General features: G+C 35.5%; 1 long non-coding RNA gene across 1 annotated transcript in view; it reads right to left on the minus strand.

Annotated features, from left to right (window-relative positions):
* LOC147837838 (uncharacterized) overlaps positions 1 to 17959 on the minus strand; it is a 220598-nt gene that overhangs the window by 47458 nt on the left and 155181 nt on the right. The window contains exon 3 of the long non-coding RNA XR_015526554.1: positions 4546 to 4747. This is a non-coding gene — a long non-coding RNA (uncharacterized LOC147837838). The remainder of the gene's footprint in view (positions 1 to 4545; positions 4748 to 17959) is intronic.

Genomic DNA, 17959 nt, shown 5'->3' on the forward strand with positions numbered 1-17959 from the left:
GGTTAGAGGCCAGACTGATTTAATACAGGTAGCAAAGCTACTATACCTCTAACTTAATGGTACATACAATGCAGAAATAGGCAATAGCTCTTGTCATAAGCATACAGTACACATCAGCTAAAGCCCCTTTAGGTTCTGTCGATGTAATTTGCAGATGATCCCTAAAACTGTGTGCGCGAATATCAAACCTTAAGCCAAGTTTATTGAGCTAGGAGGTGATTGGTTTTCTTAAGTATTTCCCAGTACACCCTCGAGGGCTCGTGCAGCTTCACGAAGCCGCTGAGGAACAGACTTCGCCATGTTTATGCTGCCAAATGTCCGAAATAGTCCTCGCTGCAGCTGTGCATAACCTAAAACCCGCCTTGCAGCAACGGCGGCCGTCTGTGGGTGTGGCCAGGCCAGAATGCATTTTCAATTTCAAATCGGCTTTCATTCGTCGCGGTGTGTTAAATGAAAATGCATTATGTTTTTTTATTTTCATTTTCATTTTGCAGCAAACATTGCACATATGTCTTGAAAAATTCATACACGCTCGATAGTGTAGGCGTGGATTTTAGCTGCCAGTGGGTCAATGTAAATACAGACTATGGACTTGAAAATTCAGACGACTAACTATTTTATTGAGCAAAAACTCCAATAACAGTTGAGGAGATCTCCTAGCTTCTCACTCTGCTCTTTTCACAGACACACACACATATTGCACACACACACACACACACGCGCGCGCACTTAACCCTGCTCCGGACGACAACGCGCGTGCGCGCACACACACACACACACACACACACACACACACACACACACCTCCGGACGACAGCGCGCGCACACGCACACACAGATACACACACACTACTCTTCGTCCACGGAGCTCCGGTAACAAAGCAGCACGCGTCGCGTTTTTAACGTGACTTTGCACGCGATAAGAGAATATAGCCAGTTAACCTGATACAGTACACGCGGTTACAAGTAACAAATCACAACTAAATACATTTGCAAGCTGGAGTCAACGAGGCAACTTTAATCGCACGTACTTACACTTGAGAAATGGAGGAAGAAAAATCCATCCTGACGTCCAGCAGTAAGTTACTCTTTACTGATCCTTCCTTTAACAAACGCTGATGAAGTATTCTTTGTAGCATGTAGTTTCCAGAAGTTTCCAGTAGTTTCCAACTGCTTGGCTATAATGCTGAGGTTTCATCTTTGGGTAGAGACTCAATATATCCATCTGCAGTGTGACTTCAATCGACCGGCATGTTTGTGTGTGTGTGTGTGTGTTTGTGTGTGTGTGTGTGTGTGTCTGGGTTTCTGCGTCAGAGGGCTGGGCCTCAGGTTTGAAATCTCCCGGGTTTGCGCGTGCACGTGAATAACTTGGTTTCGTTCATACGTCATGGCGAAACACCTAATGAATCGGTATCAAGGTGACTCGTTTGAAGCACTATGAGTCGACTCTTTTATAGATGAATCAACAGTTTTAAACACTGTACACTAACATATTTAAGCCTTAGCTGGATACTTTACTTCACTTAGAGCTGTGTTACACACTACATGGAGGTGAATTTTCAAAAACCCATAATATGGGCTCTTTAAGCATTCATTGTAAATACTATAGCCTAAAACATAGGCAGTATACCTTACACTCAAAAACACTAGTATTTATTATAGAATTTATCTTAACCTGTAAGTAAATAGTGTAGCAATATATAAACCATATAAACATTCTTGGGATAACAATTAAATAGGAAGATCTCTGGAGAGCAACAGAACGAAAGGAAGAGGAAACACACGGCATAGATTGTGAGTCTGCATCATCTGACGGAGCGAGAGCAGGTCGTTAGCACGTGAGCAGCCCAGCCAGTGTTGAGTTAACGCGAGGAGTTTTGTCCACTGAGGAAACCGGCACGTTCACTCGCTCGTATAACATGAATAAGCTTACGAAAGAATAATCCATGAAGAATCCATGGGGGTGGGTGGCCACAGAGGTCTACTTTCTCCAGACAAATATGTTCAGATCTAGACTTTAAACTTTGCTTTCCACTTCTATAACCACCTCATCTGGAACCACCACACTCACTTAGAAATCGTAAGTAAGACCAAACTCTGACCATTGCAAGCTTTTTTAAATCTATTAAAATATAACAAATATGTCTTTAGATGATAATTCAGCTGTGCTCAAAACAGAAGATCAAAATTCTCTCTGGTGTGTTGATTTCACAAAAGGGCTGAATTATTATAGAGAAGACAACTTAACAATTTGTTGTCTAAATTTTTTCAGGTGACTACATCTTGACCAAATGGTAACAATTGTAGAATGGGGGGTGTGGTGCACAGAGAATATCTCATCAATGATGTGGAAACTGCATTAACATAGAGAGAACAGCTGTGTCAACAGCCAAGGAGCGCCTTCATTAACGTCTAAAGGCAACATCTAAGTGAAGTTTATTCATAAACTAATTTCGAGAGGATCACGTGCTTATGATTGACATTGCTGGCCCCTTGTCAAGCTACTGTACGAACCACCAATCAGACTATTCCTTACCCAGTATAAATAACCAAACATCTTACCTTTAGTCATCTTCATCTTGAAGAAAAGCCAATCGCTGTATCTTTCAAGCAGAAATCACAGAGGAGAATATCTTTAACTGCACGGCTCCTTTCGCTTCCCCTACTCGACATTCAGCGCATTACCACTCATCAGAGTAGACCAACAAGTCCGTGGCTTCAAACACAGGGCCGCTGGCCTTCACACAACGCCGCCGCTCTCCCAAAGCCTTGGACTAGCCCCCATCGGAGCGCGCAAGCCTCCAGGCATCGCCCCGGATCCAGCAGTCGCCGGTTCGACTGATCAAGTGCCCATCATTAGCTGTATTCCACCGTACACATCTGATACAGCGGTCGATAATGCTCCGCTTGTGGCAGGTATAACTTTGGGCTATTCAGCCTGTTTTGTCGCACTACCGGCGTTGCCAGGTAAAGATCCCGCACATTAATAAGTTACCAATCACACGCGCACTGCTTTTGCTTTAGTCATGTTCAACCGTGGCGTCACAAGGCAGACCAAACATTCAAACGACGATCAATACGCTGCACGTAGACCATTCCCATAGCTGACAGCCTTACTATAGTGTCAAGCAGTCATATACGGACAAACGTAAGCCGTAAGCAGTACTTCATGCCAAAGCCTTGTTCCACCCAGCTCAAGATGTCATTTTGACATCGTTTTTTGGGCTAAATCAAGTCGGCCCATCATAGACTTCATTTAGCCCAAATGTCGATGTCGAAAAGTGGTCTGTATTTGGTTTGTCGGATTTGGTCCAAACATAGACCAAATATCAACGTGGTTGTTTTGCCCGTCATAGACCAAATATCGATGTGGTTGTTTTGCCTGTCGGATTTGGTCCAAACATAGACCAAATACAGGGCTCGAAATTTACTTTTTTACTTGGTTGCACCGGTGCTCCCAACTTCAAATATTTAGGAGCACCAGAAAAAATTTAGGAGCACCCGCCAAAACTGAATGAGCACCGCTGCAAATTGCTTTTTAAAGGATTTATTGTATTTTAAAACAACATCAATAGGACTGACAAAAAACAGAAACAACTATCTAACTAATGCTGCGAAGACATTGATATTTGTGTGCAATAATTCCAAAATGAATGTCTAATAATTAGGCTATAGAATATTAGTGATGATGAAAATGACAATAATAATAACAATGAATTACATTTCTCATTATGATACTGCCTTGAATGTGCATGAATGTAGGTTATCTGCTATAAAAAGTCTGTTACTTTATGAAAAATAATTGTATAGTTTGCATCAAACAAAAATGAAGCATTGCAGTAAGAAATATTTATTTTGTACTGCTGTTTTTATATGCATGTCAATTTAATAATTAATATTTCTGCTACAAAACAAACAAAAGATTATAATAAATCATTGAATTCAATGATGAAAGCTGCAAAGCAGTCATCAGTAAATAAAAAAAATTATAATATACACCTCAAAAAAGAATAGACAAAAGAAAGAAAGTGAAGTCTCACTTCTATCACTCTTTAAAAGTTTTGGTTTCAGTTTGTGTCAATTTAAATGTTCAGTCTGAGATGATCTTCATTTTTCTGTGTTTGTGGAAAAGCTGGCGAGTCAGCCGACCCAATTTATGAGCAGGCAGCGCAAGATTCTTGCGAATACCACTGGCGCAATACCGCTCTTTGTTATGAGCCGCAGTTTCAGTGTAAACTTAGTAAAGGCGAGCTTCTTTGGCGATAATATGTACAGTATTAGATTGGACTTTTAGCGGACATTTGCGCTGAACACGCAGTGAATGCGACGCATGGAGATTCGGGCGCCTTCTCCAAGAAGCGCGTACTCGATTGATCTCAGCTGGTGGATCATTATTCACCACGTGACGTGTCATGATCGCTCTCATCTGCACCTTAATTTTAGGTGGGGTTTGCAAACCTGTGTGCTTTAAGATTTTACTCTTCAGCCGCTTGCATTTCCCGTGGTCATAAAAGCTCCTTCCCTGTCATCTGACAGCGGAATAGCTTGAGTGATTGACAGCTAATATGAACCAATATAGCGGCAGGGAAGAGCAATTCAGCACGTTTTTACAAAAAATCAAAACAGGTCGCACTACAACCATTATCAGCAGTCGCACTAATGCGCCCAAATATATTATGAGGTCGCATAGATTAATTTTCGGGCGCATATGCGACCAAAATGGTCGCAATTTCGAGCCCTGAAATATCTACGTGGTCTTTGTTTTGTCCGTCGGAATAGGTCCAAACATAGACAAAATATTGACATGGTCTTTGTTTTGCCCGTTGGATTTGGTCCACATTCAGCCCAGTATCAGACTTGAACATATGGTTAAAAACAATTACATAAGTTCCTCACAAAATGTTTTACATCTATTGCTTTCTTTCCAGTCCAATGAAGAGTGCAAAATATATTTATATAGATACTGTAGCAGTTTAGTGCCATTACATTTAAATAATCCCAAACAAGTTACGACGTTACTGCTGTTAACTCCTGTATTTTACCTTCTGCTTCATGCACTGATGCAAATACTTTTCATGTAAGTCGATTTATAATAAAGCAAAAGATTGTAACAAATAATGTAAATTAAGATTTAAAGTCCATCAATGTAAAAAAAATTATTAAATAAAATAGGGTAGAAAAAAACTAAATCGTAATACACTTTATAATGCCATTTTCTTTTATTATTTAATCTATTCATCTTGTTATTAATAAATCATAAATTTACTATAATCCTTTTTGCTGTAACAATAGGCTAAACAGGATGCTCATCAATACATATATTTTTACAAATTAATTAATGGGTTAAATTATTTAAAAAATTATTAATTTCTACATAAATATAAAAACCACTAACTTCATTCCTTCTTACCTCGGGGGAGTTTTTTCATATTGCCCACTCACCGGAAAACAACAATACAACATTTTTTGTGATGCGTTTTATAGCTGAGAAAGCATAGCTATGTGACCGTGTATTTAAAAACATGGTTTTAGCAAGCCAGGCTCATTTACAATTAATATATTGAAATGAATAATGTAAATAAAGTATTGCCTTGCTTTGCTTTGATCTTTTCTCTTACTCGCATTGCTGTGTGTCCCTGACCTGTGTGAACAATATCGAGAGGTCAGTGAAACTGAACCCATTGCAATATGACTCGAAATCAGTGTAAAGTGCTGACGTGTTGTCCTTTTCCTGTTCAAATATGCCAAATTATCATATGTGATCTCCTCAACTGACAAGGGAAAAACGTCAAAAACATACTAGATGCTTTAAACTGTTCACTGTTAGCGGTAGTGCAATGCAAAATTGAAAATTTAGGATTCAATAATGAATTTTGAATAAGTATACATGTATGTAAATACAAGATGTTTTAGAAAGCAGGTTGATGCTGTTGTAAAAAAAATGAATAAGTGAAAAAAGAAGAGAATCCAGTCCAGGAGACTCGGAACAAGCAGAATTCCTTTATTGAGACGTGTTGTTTTATCTGCAGTCATACAGCATCTTTAAGGTGTCCATGTGTCTGCACGAGCCTACTAGAGGTCCGCAGTCTGCAAGTTCTTTCACAAGTCTCTCACAAGTCTCACACAAGTCTGATTTAAGACAAAGATTTCATGGCTATATTGTGTTCTTAGGAGGAGGGGATGCAAAACATGCAAATTAATAGTTGTGGTCGGCAGGGTAAACTGCTTTTTTAGGCCTGATCTCATCATGTTCTGGAGACAGAAACCGCCTGACCAGTTGATCGAGAAGAGAAAACAATAGACAGCCAATGCTGTGAAACTGACAATTTGCATTACTTTGGCTTAGCCTGTAATCAGAAAGACAAAAGGTTAATGTCCCTCCTAGCTGGGATGTTAATGAAATGATATAATTAAAAACCAAAGAATATAACTTTATAGTTATACGTAGATTATTGTTCATTTAGAATTAGATGATATAAATTTATATTTCCACAGTTCCCCCTTTGAGAGTTATTTAAAAACGCTCACAAAAATATAAATTTATAAGCCTTCCTGAATCTATTAAATGGCTTCTGTTTGATAACAGAAGCCCCATCTTCCAGTCATGTAACTTGGAAAAAGTTACAGGCACATTTAACTTATTCTGTGTCATTTCAATATCTACATAGATGTAAGTGTAGATTTCTAAACTGTTCACACGTTTATGACAATCAGTTGTAATGTCACAAATCCTACATGATGACACAAAAAATAATGTAGTTAAACTGCAGATCTTCTGAAGGTCCATAGCTTGTGAATAGTGTTCAGTCTTTGGTGAGTTATGTTTCTTGTGGTTCTTCTCCAGCAGAGTTGATCTGATGACTTCCTGTCATTCATGGATCTTCGTAGTGATGCTCTGGATCAGAGTGTTTCTTCAGAAGATGCAGTGTTTATGTGTTTACCTGCACACAAGAAAACAAGGAAACAGCAGACCAGTAGTATTCATGCATAGACTTGTATGATCATAGTTCGTGTGTCTAGTTATTCAGGTGATCGTATAGTGTTGTGTATTTTCTGTCTCCTAATCTTGAAGTTATGACACCTATAAAACAGTGAGGTGAGGATAAATGGGGTGCGGCCCCTGAAGCCTGTTGCTTTCAGTTCTGCCCTGGGCTCCTCACTGGTTTGTGTGTCCTGTTCTGTCCCTTAGTGTGGTGGGGAAAACCTTAAAATGTGAGACACAAACTATCATTCAATAAATATCAGTCCTATCAGACATCATAACATTAAATGGGTAGTGATTGGAAAATGTGTTAAACACATTCAAGGCTGTAAGTGGACTTAAGCAGAGTTCCCCAATACAAAGGAAGAAGTTACCTTTGTGTCTTTTTACAAAGAGTCTTTCATCTTAATTGTAATGAACTGGGACAATAAGCACTCACAGCCAAAAAATGGTTAGCATCTTTGTGGACAACTCAATGGATTTAGTGATGAGGAGAGGGGTATGTTGAGAGCATTTAGCAAACTGTTTAGAAGTTGATTTACCCTGTTCATCTCTTTAAAATTCTTTTTATTCTTTCTACACTCCCTCATCCAATGTCCTTTTTTACCACATTAATGACAACAGATATTTTTCCTAAGACATTTGTGATTTGATGTCTTTTCTGTGTTGACCTTAGTGGCGGCTGCTTCAATTCTGACTCTGTCTTTGAGATGAGAGTCTCTTTTCCACAAAGCTAAACTGTTCAGATTATTTCTGAGAGTGGTGGAAGACCAGGTGATATTAAGAAATGGCAAAGCTTGTCTGTATTCAGTTGCAAGGCCATCTGACCTGATGCGGACTAGGGGTCCCTTATCATTTAGCACACTGTCAGAATTATCAGCTAATCCACTGTAAGTTATGGTGGATTGACAAAATCTCTCAGTGAATTCATTCACAGATTCATCTTTCCTTTGCACTCAACAAGTCACTTTTAACCAGTCGATCTTTGGGCCAACAATGTTCTTTGGAGCTTTCAAAACACCCTCTATCAAATCATCCTTACTGGCATGTTGTAATTTAGAGGTCACAGTGTGCTCAAAACTGTTGAATTCAGATTCAGTGAGAATTTGAGACATTAGCTGGGTGACTTCTGTTAATGACATGTCATAAAGACGCATTTTGCTGATTAGTGCTCTGCTAAACTCTGAAACATTTGTGCGTGCTAATGGTAAGCCTTGAGACAGTCTGTCTATTTCTTTAGGTCTTAGTGTTCTGGAAACTGTTTGAATTTGAACAACAGAAGTGTTGTGTGAACTCTAAGTTCTCTTAGATCTTCTGGCACCACAAACCTCCACTGAACCTATGAGCAAATCACTATCTGATTGGATGGAAATGTCTGTTTCAGAGACAATTTGTAAGTCAGGATGTTTATTATCAGGCCGACTAACCTCCTCAATGTCAGTTTTTGATTTCTTGAGGTTCTGTTGTTTTGTTAATGAGGTTATCTTAGCATGAAGCTCTTGGATCTGTTTTTCTAATTCTGATTTAGCTTGAGCTTGTTGTTTAGCTCGAGATAAACTGAATTCTCTGTAGCAGCAGATAATGCCTTTTACATTGTTTTTGCGAATGCATGCATCAAGCACTTTCTTGCATTCATCTAATGTCCAAACATTATCTGGGTCAATGCTAAATTTCTTTGTCAAATTTAGTCTGACTGACTCTGTAATTGAGTCTATGTGCTGTCGTAGCAGCGATTTGAAATCCTGATCTGACAATAAAGGAGTTGTTAAACTACCTTTTTCAGTTGTAGTGATCAGTCTTGTATTCTGTCTGAACATTTTGTGAGCTTATTATCACAAAGTAAAAATACTAAAACTTTTCAGATGAAAGTGTAGTAATTTCTTCTCTGGCGAAACAGAGGGTAACAATATTAGCACATGTTTCTAAAACTTCCTGCCTGAACAAGAGATAACATTAATTAGCTTGTATAGCTAAACTTTTCCTTCTCTGGTGGAACAGAGGTTAAACAAAATAAAAGAAAAGAAAATAGCGCATAGGGCTTAACTTCTCTGAAAAGAGGATAACTTTTTTAAAGAAAATAGCACGTAAGGCTTTACTTCTCTGTCTGAACAGAGGATAAACTGTTACTTCTTTATTGAAATAGTGCAGGGCCAGCCCAAGCCTTCAGGGGGCCCTAAGCAGGATTTTATTTTGGGGCCCCTTTGGTGCAAACAATATGACAAATTATCGTCAATCCTTGATAATTTGCACACTATAAATTTAAAACACACATTATCGATTTTATTCACTGTAGCTGTGTTGCTTACATCATAAAATATATGTTTTAAGACAATTCTAAATATTATTCTGCAGAAACAACTTTCTATTGATCCAACTTTTTATATGACTACTTGCCACAAATCTAAATAATTAGACACAAAACATTAATATGTGCTGACAGAAACAAAAGCAGCTGGATGTAGCCAATAACATACTGATTTTTATTATTATTCAAGACGCTGCCAAACAGTCAAACATAGTGACAATAAAGATACTTTTTTATAAATTGGATATAAATGTTAATACTAAAAAAAAATCATATTGTATTTTGTTGTTCTAATAACTTAAAACATATATTTAAATTAAAATCAAACTAAATCAGGAAGCATTTTCAGTTTTCAGAAATAATTCTAAATTAAGTGATTTTTTTTTTTGTAAAACAAATTAATCTGCCAATGAGATAAGTAAAACAATCTTATTTAAAACCTAAAACAATCTCTTTTTTTATTTACCCTAATTGGCAGATTATTGCGCTTTTTTAATGAAAAATTCACATCATTTTGACTAAAAATATGTCTAAAAAATGTTTATTGGTTTAAGAATTTTTAGATATTTGGACTAAAAATCACACAAAAACTATAAGAAAGAAAATAATTTTTGCAGTGTATTTACCAACTGTCAATTGTATAAATCAGAAGCTTATTTTTTAATTACCAAGTTCATAAAAAAGCATTTTGCTGCTGTTCCGGGCACTGCTGCTTCAATTATGATATCAATGATTCTGCGATATATTGATAGATCACAAGAAAACCAGCCACAATATATCACAATTTTGGTAAATGAAGGGGGAAAATGCATCGAAAATTTATGATGAATTTCTTTTATAAACACGCATTTATAGAACTGCAACAATGTCAAACAAGTGCACATCTGTCAAACGAGCTTAAAAATGCTGATGTGCAGAGAGGAGTTTGTGACTGAGGAGAGCACAGCATTTAGTGGAATATGCATTTAAGAAAAAAAAACTGCTAAAATAGTAATTTATTGCTTTCTAATTTTCTGTAAACTTAAAACACTTATTACAACTTGACCAATTAATTTTATGTAAACATGGAAATATTTTATGCTTAGCCCTGGTTTATTTTTAATTAAAAAAAATGTATCCCCACAATTTTTTCAACTGATCAGAATGCTCTGAGAGGTGTGAGCACAGACTCCTCTGAGCACGTATGTTTTCAGCAGTGGAGAACATTAGTAATTTACTCATCTATTTAAGTTTTTTAATTCCCCTAACATTTTTTTTTTTGCCAAAATACCATCTACAAGACTTTGACAAGGTCTGTAAGAGTCAAATAAACGCAAGGCCTTTCTAATTAAATGTTTATGTCCTATTGATATATAATTTGGCGGAGTTAAAAAGTTTGAGCACATAGGAAGTTGCACTGGCCGCGGGCACGCGCGAGCGATATAGCGAAGTGAAAGCGCGTCTGTTAGAAAGAAACTAGTGGCAAATTCGGGGGAGCTGGATGTCTGAAACACACAAATACATTGGCCCAGCTTGGACAGAAGAAAGTGTCTGTATGCCTGAGATATTCACCATTGCAATCATCTGTCTTTCAGTTTGTTTACATAACGCTGGGGTATGTCCGATGATCCGCCATTACGGGAAGCGCCACCTGGTGGCGGCTGGGTGTACTGTAGCTAAAGCGGTTATCTGTTGTCGGGGTTGAAAACTGATTAATTAAATCAGATCTTTTGTAAATTTAGGTAAATATCTTGGCGCCTGAGTATGTATCGCGTCATAAATAACACTATAAATGGGCATATAATTTGTCCCACCACTAATCCACAACTTGACAAACTAAAACGAAAGTCACACAATAATTTTAAGCACTCTTGGGGGCCCCCTGGTGGCCACGGGGCCCTAAGCAGCCGCTTAGTTCGCTTATGCCTTGGGCCGGCTCTGAAATAGAGGATAACTTTTTGTTAAACAAAACCTGTTTGTTAAAAAAAAAGCTGTTTGTTAACTTGATGGAGCAGAGAATAACCATGTGTATAGACTGGTCTGTATGGTTCTTTTGATAGAGTGAAACTCACAAAATTGAGGTTGAGCTGAAAAGATTCAGTCTGGAGTGATCTGATCTTTGTATTCAGGTAGCTTCAATGTTCATCAGGGTTGCAGTCAGTTGGGAATTTATGACGTCCGCTGAGTGACTTCAAATTGCTGTTGAGCTGAAGATTCCGTCTGAAGAAGTTTCCTTAATCTTGAAGGTTCAAGTTGAATTTCAGGTAGATTTCAGTCTTTTGAGAAAAAGTCAATAAGTCAATTCAGTCAATAAGTGAAAAAAGAAGAGAACCCAGTCCAGGAGACTCTTTCACAAGTCTCTCACAAGTCTCACACAAGTCTGATTTAAGACAAAGATTTCATGGCTATATTGTGTTCTTAGGAGGAGGGGATATGGCTAAACAAAGCATGCAAATTAAGAGTTGTGGTCGGCAGGGTAAACTGCTTTTTCAGGCCTGATCTCATCATGTTCTGGAGACAGAAACCGCCTGACCAGTTGATCGAAAAGAGAAAACAATAGACACCCCATGCTGTGAAACTGACAATTTGCATTACTTTGGCTTAGCCTGTAATCAGAAAGACAAAAGGTTAATGTCCCTCCTAGCTGGGATGTTAATGAAATGATATAATTAAAAACCAAAGAATATAACTTTTCAGTAATACGTAGATTATTGTTCATTTAGAATTAGATGATATAAATTTATATTTCCACAATGCACACACATATGCATAGAGCGCTATGATAATGCTAAACGCCATGTATGTCGATTAAAACGCGTTATATGCGAATTAAACTCTGTCTGAACAATGTTTTTAATAGGCTATAAATTATCATGTATTTTTCTACCACCAACAAGTAGGATAATATGCTAAGATTTGCTTTTCAAAAATTTGTTCATATTATAAAAAATACTGATGTCCACATTGGCTCTGGTGCATTAAATAATAATTAATAATAACAATAAGATTTTTTATCACAAAATGTAGAAAATGGTATCGAATGTTGATATTTATTGAAGGTATCATTTCAGTGTTTAAAATTCCAGCATTGTAAAAATCTAGTTACAATTATTGTAAACATTATTGTATGCATTGAAAGCAATATGGGGAATTCTATTGCATATATGTTTGACATTTAAAATTAAATTAAATTAGAATTAAAGCTCTTTAAAACAGCAATTGTTTCCAGTATTTTATTGAAAGTATATTTAGTTTTTAAAATTCAGCTTTTGCCAGTCATAAATTATTAAATGTTTTATTTAAGGAATAAAAGTTTTTTATATTGTTTGTAAACTTACAATATGGATGAATTTAGTAATGTGTAAAATTAACAATAAATCATAGCAAGAAAACTCCTTATGGATAATTACTAAATTGTAACTGCAATTGTAATTGGCAGTAACAATTTACAATTTTACATTTTTTTAGCCAAACATTCTACTTGCTATAAATGCTAAGATCACGTGACACTGAAATCGGGATTAAAATATTTTTTAATTGTCCAATATGTGATTTTTATTAGCAGTATTATTATTATTATATGCATATTTATATTTGTTTTAATAAAAAAATTTTTTTTTGATTTGTCCACCTCAGGTTTTGGACCATATGGGGCACAGCATGTGCATTTGGATATATTCAGTTTTTTGAACACACTTAGTTATTGTTCATTTATTCGTTTGCTGGTAATTAGACTGAATTTAGAAATAGTTTGGGAGCAAGTCTTTGCGCTTAACAAACAAAATTAATTATGTAGGCTAATGGATGTCTGTGCGCACAACACCATTTCCTTATCCACGAAAAAAAAAAACGTGTTGATGTTTAATTAAATTTGTTTAAATTCAGCTTATATAAATTGTTTTGCAACAATTTGCAATGAACCATTTTTTTCTGCGTAGAGCTAGATTACAAACCCCCCATGTGAAGAAAGCTTGGATGTAGTGGTTTTTATATTTATGTAGTAAATAATTATTTTTGTAACACTTCAATACTTTAATTTTTTTCAAGATATTTGTGTATTGTCCATCATGTGCATTAAGCAATTTACGCATTTTGAAGTCGCATAGGCGCAATGCGCTGGACTTTATAGAGCAGCTTTTGGCTTTCTTTTTTGTTGTTTATTTCAGTTTCTCAAAATAGCAACGCGCCTTGAATGCGCCCTTGAGTCCACAAAGTGAGCACATGGATTTGCGCCAAACGGCGCCTTGCCTTTTTGGGTGTATGATAGGGCCCTTTAAGCCAATAGTTACAGGTACCCGGCTTTAAACAGAATTATGCTTCAATGTATAAGCACGTTGTCATGTGAAATGGCTGTGTCAAGCTGTTGAGAAAAAAAATAAACTCATTAATACATTTCATAAATTAAATCTTGTATAGATTTTCTTTGTTTATTTAATGTTCGTGATATTCGGGTCAATATCACTATAAAGTGCCCTTCGTTGTTCCCATCACAATCATGAAATAATTTTGGCAATTTTGTGTAATAATACTATTCTGGTTGGATACAAGTAATGTATAAGTACTTTAATACACTTTTGTACAATAATAACTGCATTTAAGTTGGTTTATTTTATTCCACTTTCTTCTAATGCATCACTGCCCTTCTTTTGTGTCCCTCATGCTGGACAGCAGACATCAACCAAGTCTAATAATGATTAAAAAAAAACACATAATCAAACAAATTTCCACTTTCCTTTATTGTTGCCATTAGTTAATATTAAATAAAAAAGGTTTTTGCCATTTTATTTGTATTTTTTCAAAAATAAAATTCAATTTCATATCCGTCCCTGAACTTAATGTCCACCCTGTCATTATGGGTCACTTGGCCCTTTAATTACTAATATGATGCAATCAGTGACATCATCACCAGAAGGTTGACATATTTGAACTGAGATCAGACCAACAGCATCAAGAAGAGTAAGTACTTCGTCTTATTTTTCATGTTTATCATCATTATATGTTCATTGTTTGATGTGGTCACGCATAACATGTCCACCCTGTTGGCGTAAACATCTGAAAAGTAAATATTTTTTCGTCAAATGTTGAGGTATATGTCAATATACTTCAAAGTCACCTTCAAGTTAGCTTGTTATGCTAGCTAGTGTCCCACCATGAGCTTAATAAAAGCAAATTAGCTAAAATGGTGGACATTAACCGCTGAGATGGGTAACATAAGACTACGTATCACATTTAATAAAAATTTAGAAACAATAAAACTGATTGTGAAAACATATTTTACTGTATTTAATGTGTGCTAATAGAAAACTTTTTTTTGAGAAGTATGGGACTTAATGGAGCTGAGATACCAAGGCGTTACAGAGAGCGTCGAGATGCAGATCCAGACAGAGGAAAGCAGTATCTTGAGGGAGAGAGAGCCAGGTGGAAAAGAGACGGACAGACTGGAAAGAAGAAGAGTGTCAGTGAAATAAGTGAGCGTGAGAGGAGAGAAAAGAGAAAGAGATGGAGGGAGGCAAAAAGAAAAGCCAGAGCAAAGGCCAGGAGGAATGCTTTGCCTGCGTCAGATACACCACCCATCTCTCCTGAAGCTCTGCATGAACCAGGGCCATCCAGGTTGGAATCTTTAGTAGACATTTAGGGATATACTTAAGCTGGTTAAATGTATTTTGAGATATTACTTGTACGTAGACCATGTCTGGACTGAGTCTCTCCCCAGTCAACAAATTTCCTTTGGCCCTGATCTGGCCCAAATCAACAGCTAGGATGTGGCCCAGATCAGTTAGTGTTCCCCGCCCCAGAACTGGCCCACATCTTTGTAGCCAAAAATGAACGAAAGTAGCGCCACAACTCCGCCAAGCTTGAGCCAAGTAATACATTTTTTATGTGGCCTTGTATTTAAGATTAGTAAGGCTGAGTTCTGTTACACCCTTATGTGGCCCACTTGTGGCAGACCACATTTATTAACTGAGTAAATCACACAACAAAAAATTACAATCAAATTTTTAATAATTATTAGATAAATATCATATATTTGATGCAAAGATAATATAATGCACACAAATACATGTAAATGTACATTTAAGTTTTTATATATATATATATATATATATATATATATATATATATATATATGTATGTATGTATGTATGTATGTATGTATGTATGTATATATATATATATATATATATATATATATATATATATATATATATATATATGTATATGTATGTATATGTATGTATGTATATATATATATATATATATATATATATATATATATATATATATATATATATATATATATATATATATATGTATATGTATGTATATGTATATGTATGTATATGTATGTATGTATATATATATATATATATATATATATATATATATATATATATATATATATATATATACACATATATACACACTACCGGTCAAAGCATGGAGTCAGTCTGATTCTTATGATTAAAATAAGCTGCTCCTGCTCACCGAGGCTCCATTTATTTCATCAAAAATACAGAACACATTGTAAAATTGTGAAATGTTATTGCATTGTAAAGTAACTGTTCAAAAGGAGTTTATCATTTGTTTATCATATACACTGGGGTAATAATTTCATTTGAAACTGCATACAAGAAGAAAGCAGTTATTTACAATTTTAATAAATATTTAACAATTTAAGTTTTTTTTTTTACTACATTTAAATGCCGACTTGATGAACAGGAACATTTTCTTAAAAAAAAAAAAAAAACTGACCCCAAACATTTGACCGGTAGTGTATATAAATATACACTGTTGGGTAAATTACTTAAATAACTAATAGATTACAGTAGTAAAAAGTAAATAGATTAGTAATGGATAACTTAATGTAAAAAGAAATCAGATTACTAATTACTTCACTTTGAAATTACTTCTTAAACATATAAAATATACCTATAAAAATACAGAATAAACTGCAGCTCTTACAGTAATTTAACATTCATTGAAAAACATTACAATGGGTTGATTACAGCAGCTTGATATATTCAAGACTTAAAGAGTTTGCTCAAAACTTAAAATTCTCTCATCATTCACTTCTTCCAAATCTGTTAGTCTTTTTTCTTTTGAAAACAAAAGAAGACATTTAGAAGAAAACTGGATACCTGTAACCACTGACATCCATGGTATGAAAAAGCATTGCAGTGTTTGAGTGTTGAGTTTGTCTGAGGTAATTAGACTATAAAAATATAAATTCTAAACAAAGCCTGAAGCTGATCCATCAGTTCTTGCCGCGTGACTTGTGCTTTTCAACTGCGTGAACTTGGGAAATGTGAACACACACAATATGCGATCCAGCACGCAAAAGATGAGATATGTGAAGGTATAAGCAGCTACACTTTCTTCATATTCAGAAGACACCTTCACTCATACACAAAAGTCCAATTTATTCTGTTTAGTGTGAGTTGGGCCGCCTTGTTTCTGGGTGCCAGGGTCCTCCTTGGTGACGAGTATTGTCCTACAATGCTTTCTGTTCAAGTGCTTAAACAAGTTGCTGGTCGAGTCAACAGTAGTAGAAAGTTCTTTAGAGACTGGACATACTGTACATTTAATTCCACAGAAATATTTCTGTTTTACGCTCAATGAGGGGAGTGAGGGGATTCTGTCTGACAGCACCTGCAGTGAAGTAGAATTAAAATAATATGATCAGCAATGCAACCTGGAGGTACATCTGCAAAATTACAATACAAATCATAATGCTGAACTGTGTGGTGAAACTAAATACGTGCTATCTATTACATTTTAAATATTTATTCAAATGTTATATATTTTCTATTATATATTATTCAAACAATTGTAATAAATTGTAGGTTATTCTCTCAGTTAAGTTAAATTTTTTTCTGCAAATCTAAAGTGTTCCAGTTTTGTGACCATTAACCCAAGCACTAATTGGTAGGTCATTATTTTCTGGCTTGCACTTGACTTAATATTTTTATTTTTCCCATTATCCTAAACACTTATGTGGCATTGCCTTTGTGTTTCAGCACTGTTTTGTGTTAGCAATGTTTTAGCTTAATATGTAATTAAGTTCACAGTTCCAAACCTTTATGAGTTTCTTTCCTCAGCTAAACACAAAAGATGATATTTTAAAGAAAGCTGTAACCATTGGTCTTACATAGTAGGAAAAACAAACACTACTGAAGTCCATTGTCACAGTTTTCCAGGTTTCTTTAAATATATTATTTTGTGTTCAACATAAGAAATAAATTAAACAAATGAGGGAAGAGTAATTGACAACAAAATTTTTGTGTGAACTATCCTTTTAACTGTTAAAACGTTCAAAACAGAGCTAACATAGGTTAATCTTTAAAACCAAACTACTGACACATGCTATAATATTATTTTTACATTTATGTTTGAGCAGCTTAATGACTTCTAAACTTTTACTAAACTTTTATTTATTTAGGATTAATACTGTAATTATGTTTGCTTTAAATCTATTGTATAACATTATTATAAATGTGCGTACTGTGGTCGAAGTGACGATTACAGAGATTACATTGTGCCATACATCGTAATCACATCGCTATGATTAAGTGCTGTCATTTTACAGCACCACACTGGTCAAACGGGTTATTGAAGTCAGTTACATTACATTTAATGATATCAAATGACGATTAGACAACAAAAAGTTGTTGATTTATAAATGTTTGTTGTTG

The sequence above is a fragment of the Danio rerio genome, chromosome 25, assembly GCF_052040795.2.
Source record: "Danio rerio strain M-AB ecotype USA chromosome 25, GRCz13ab, whole genome shotgun sequence".
Lineage (NCBI taxonomy): Eukaryota > Metazoa > Chordata > Actinopteri > Cypriniformes > Danionidae > Danio > Danio rerio.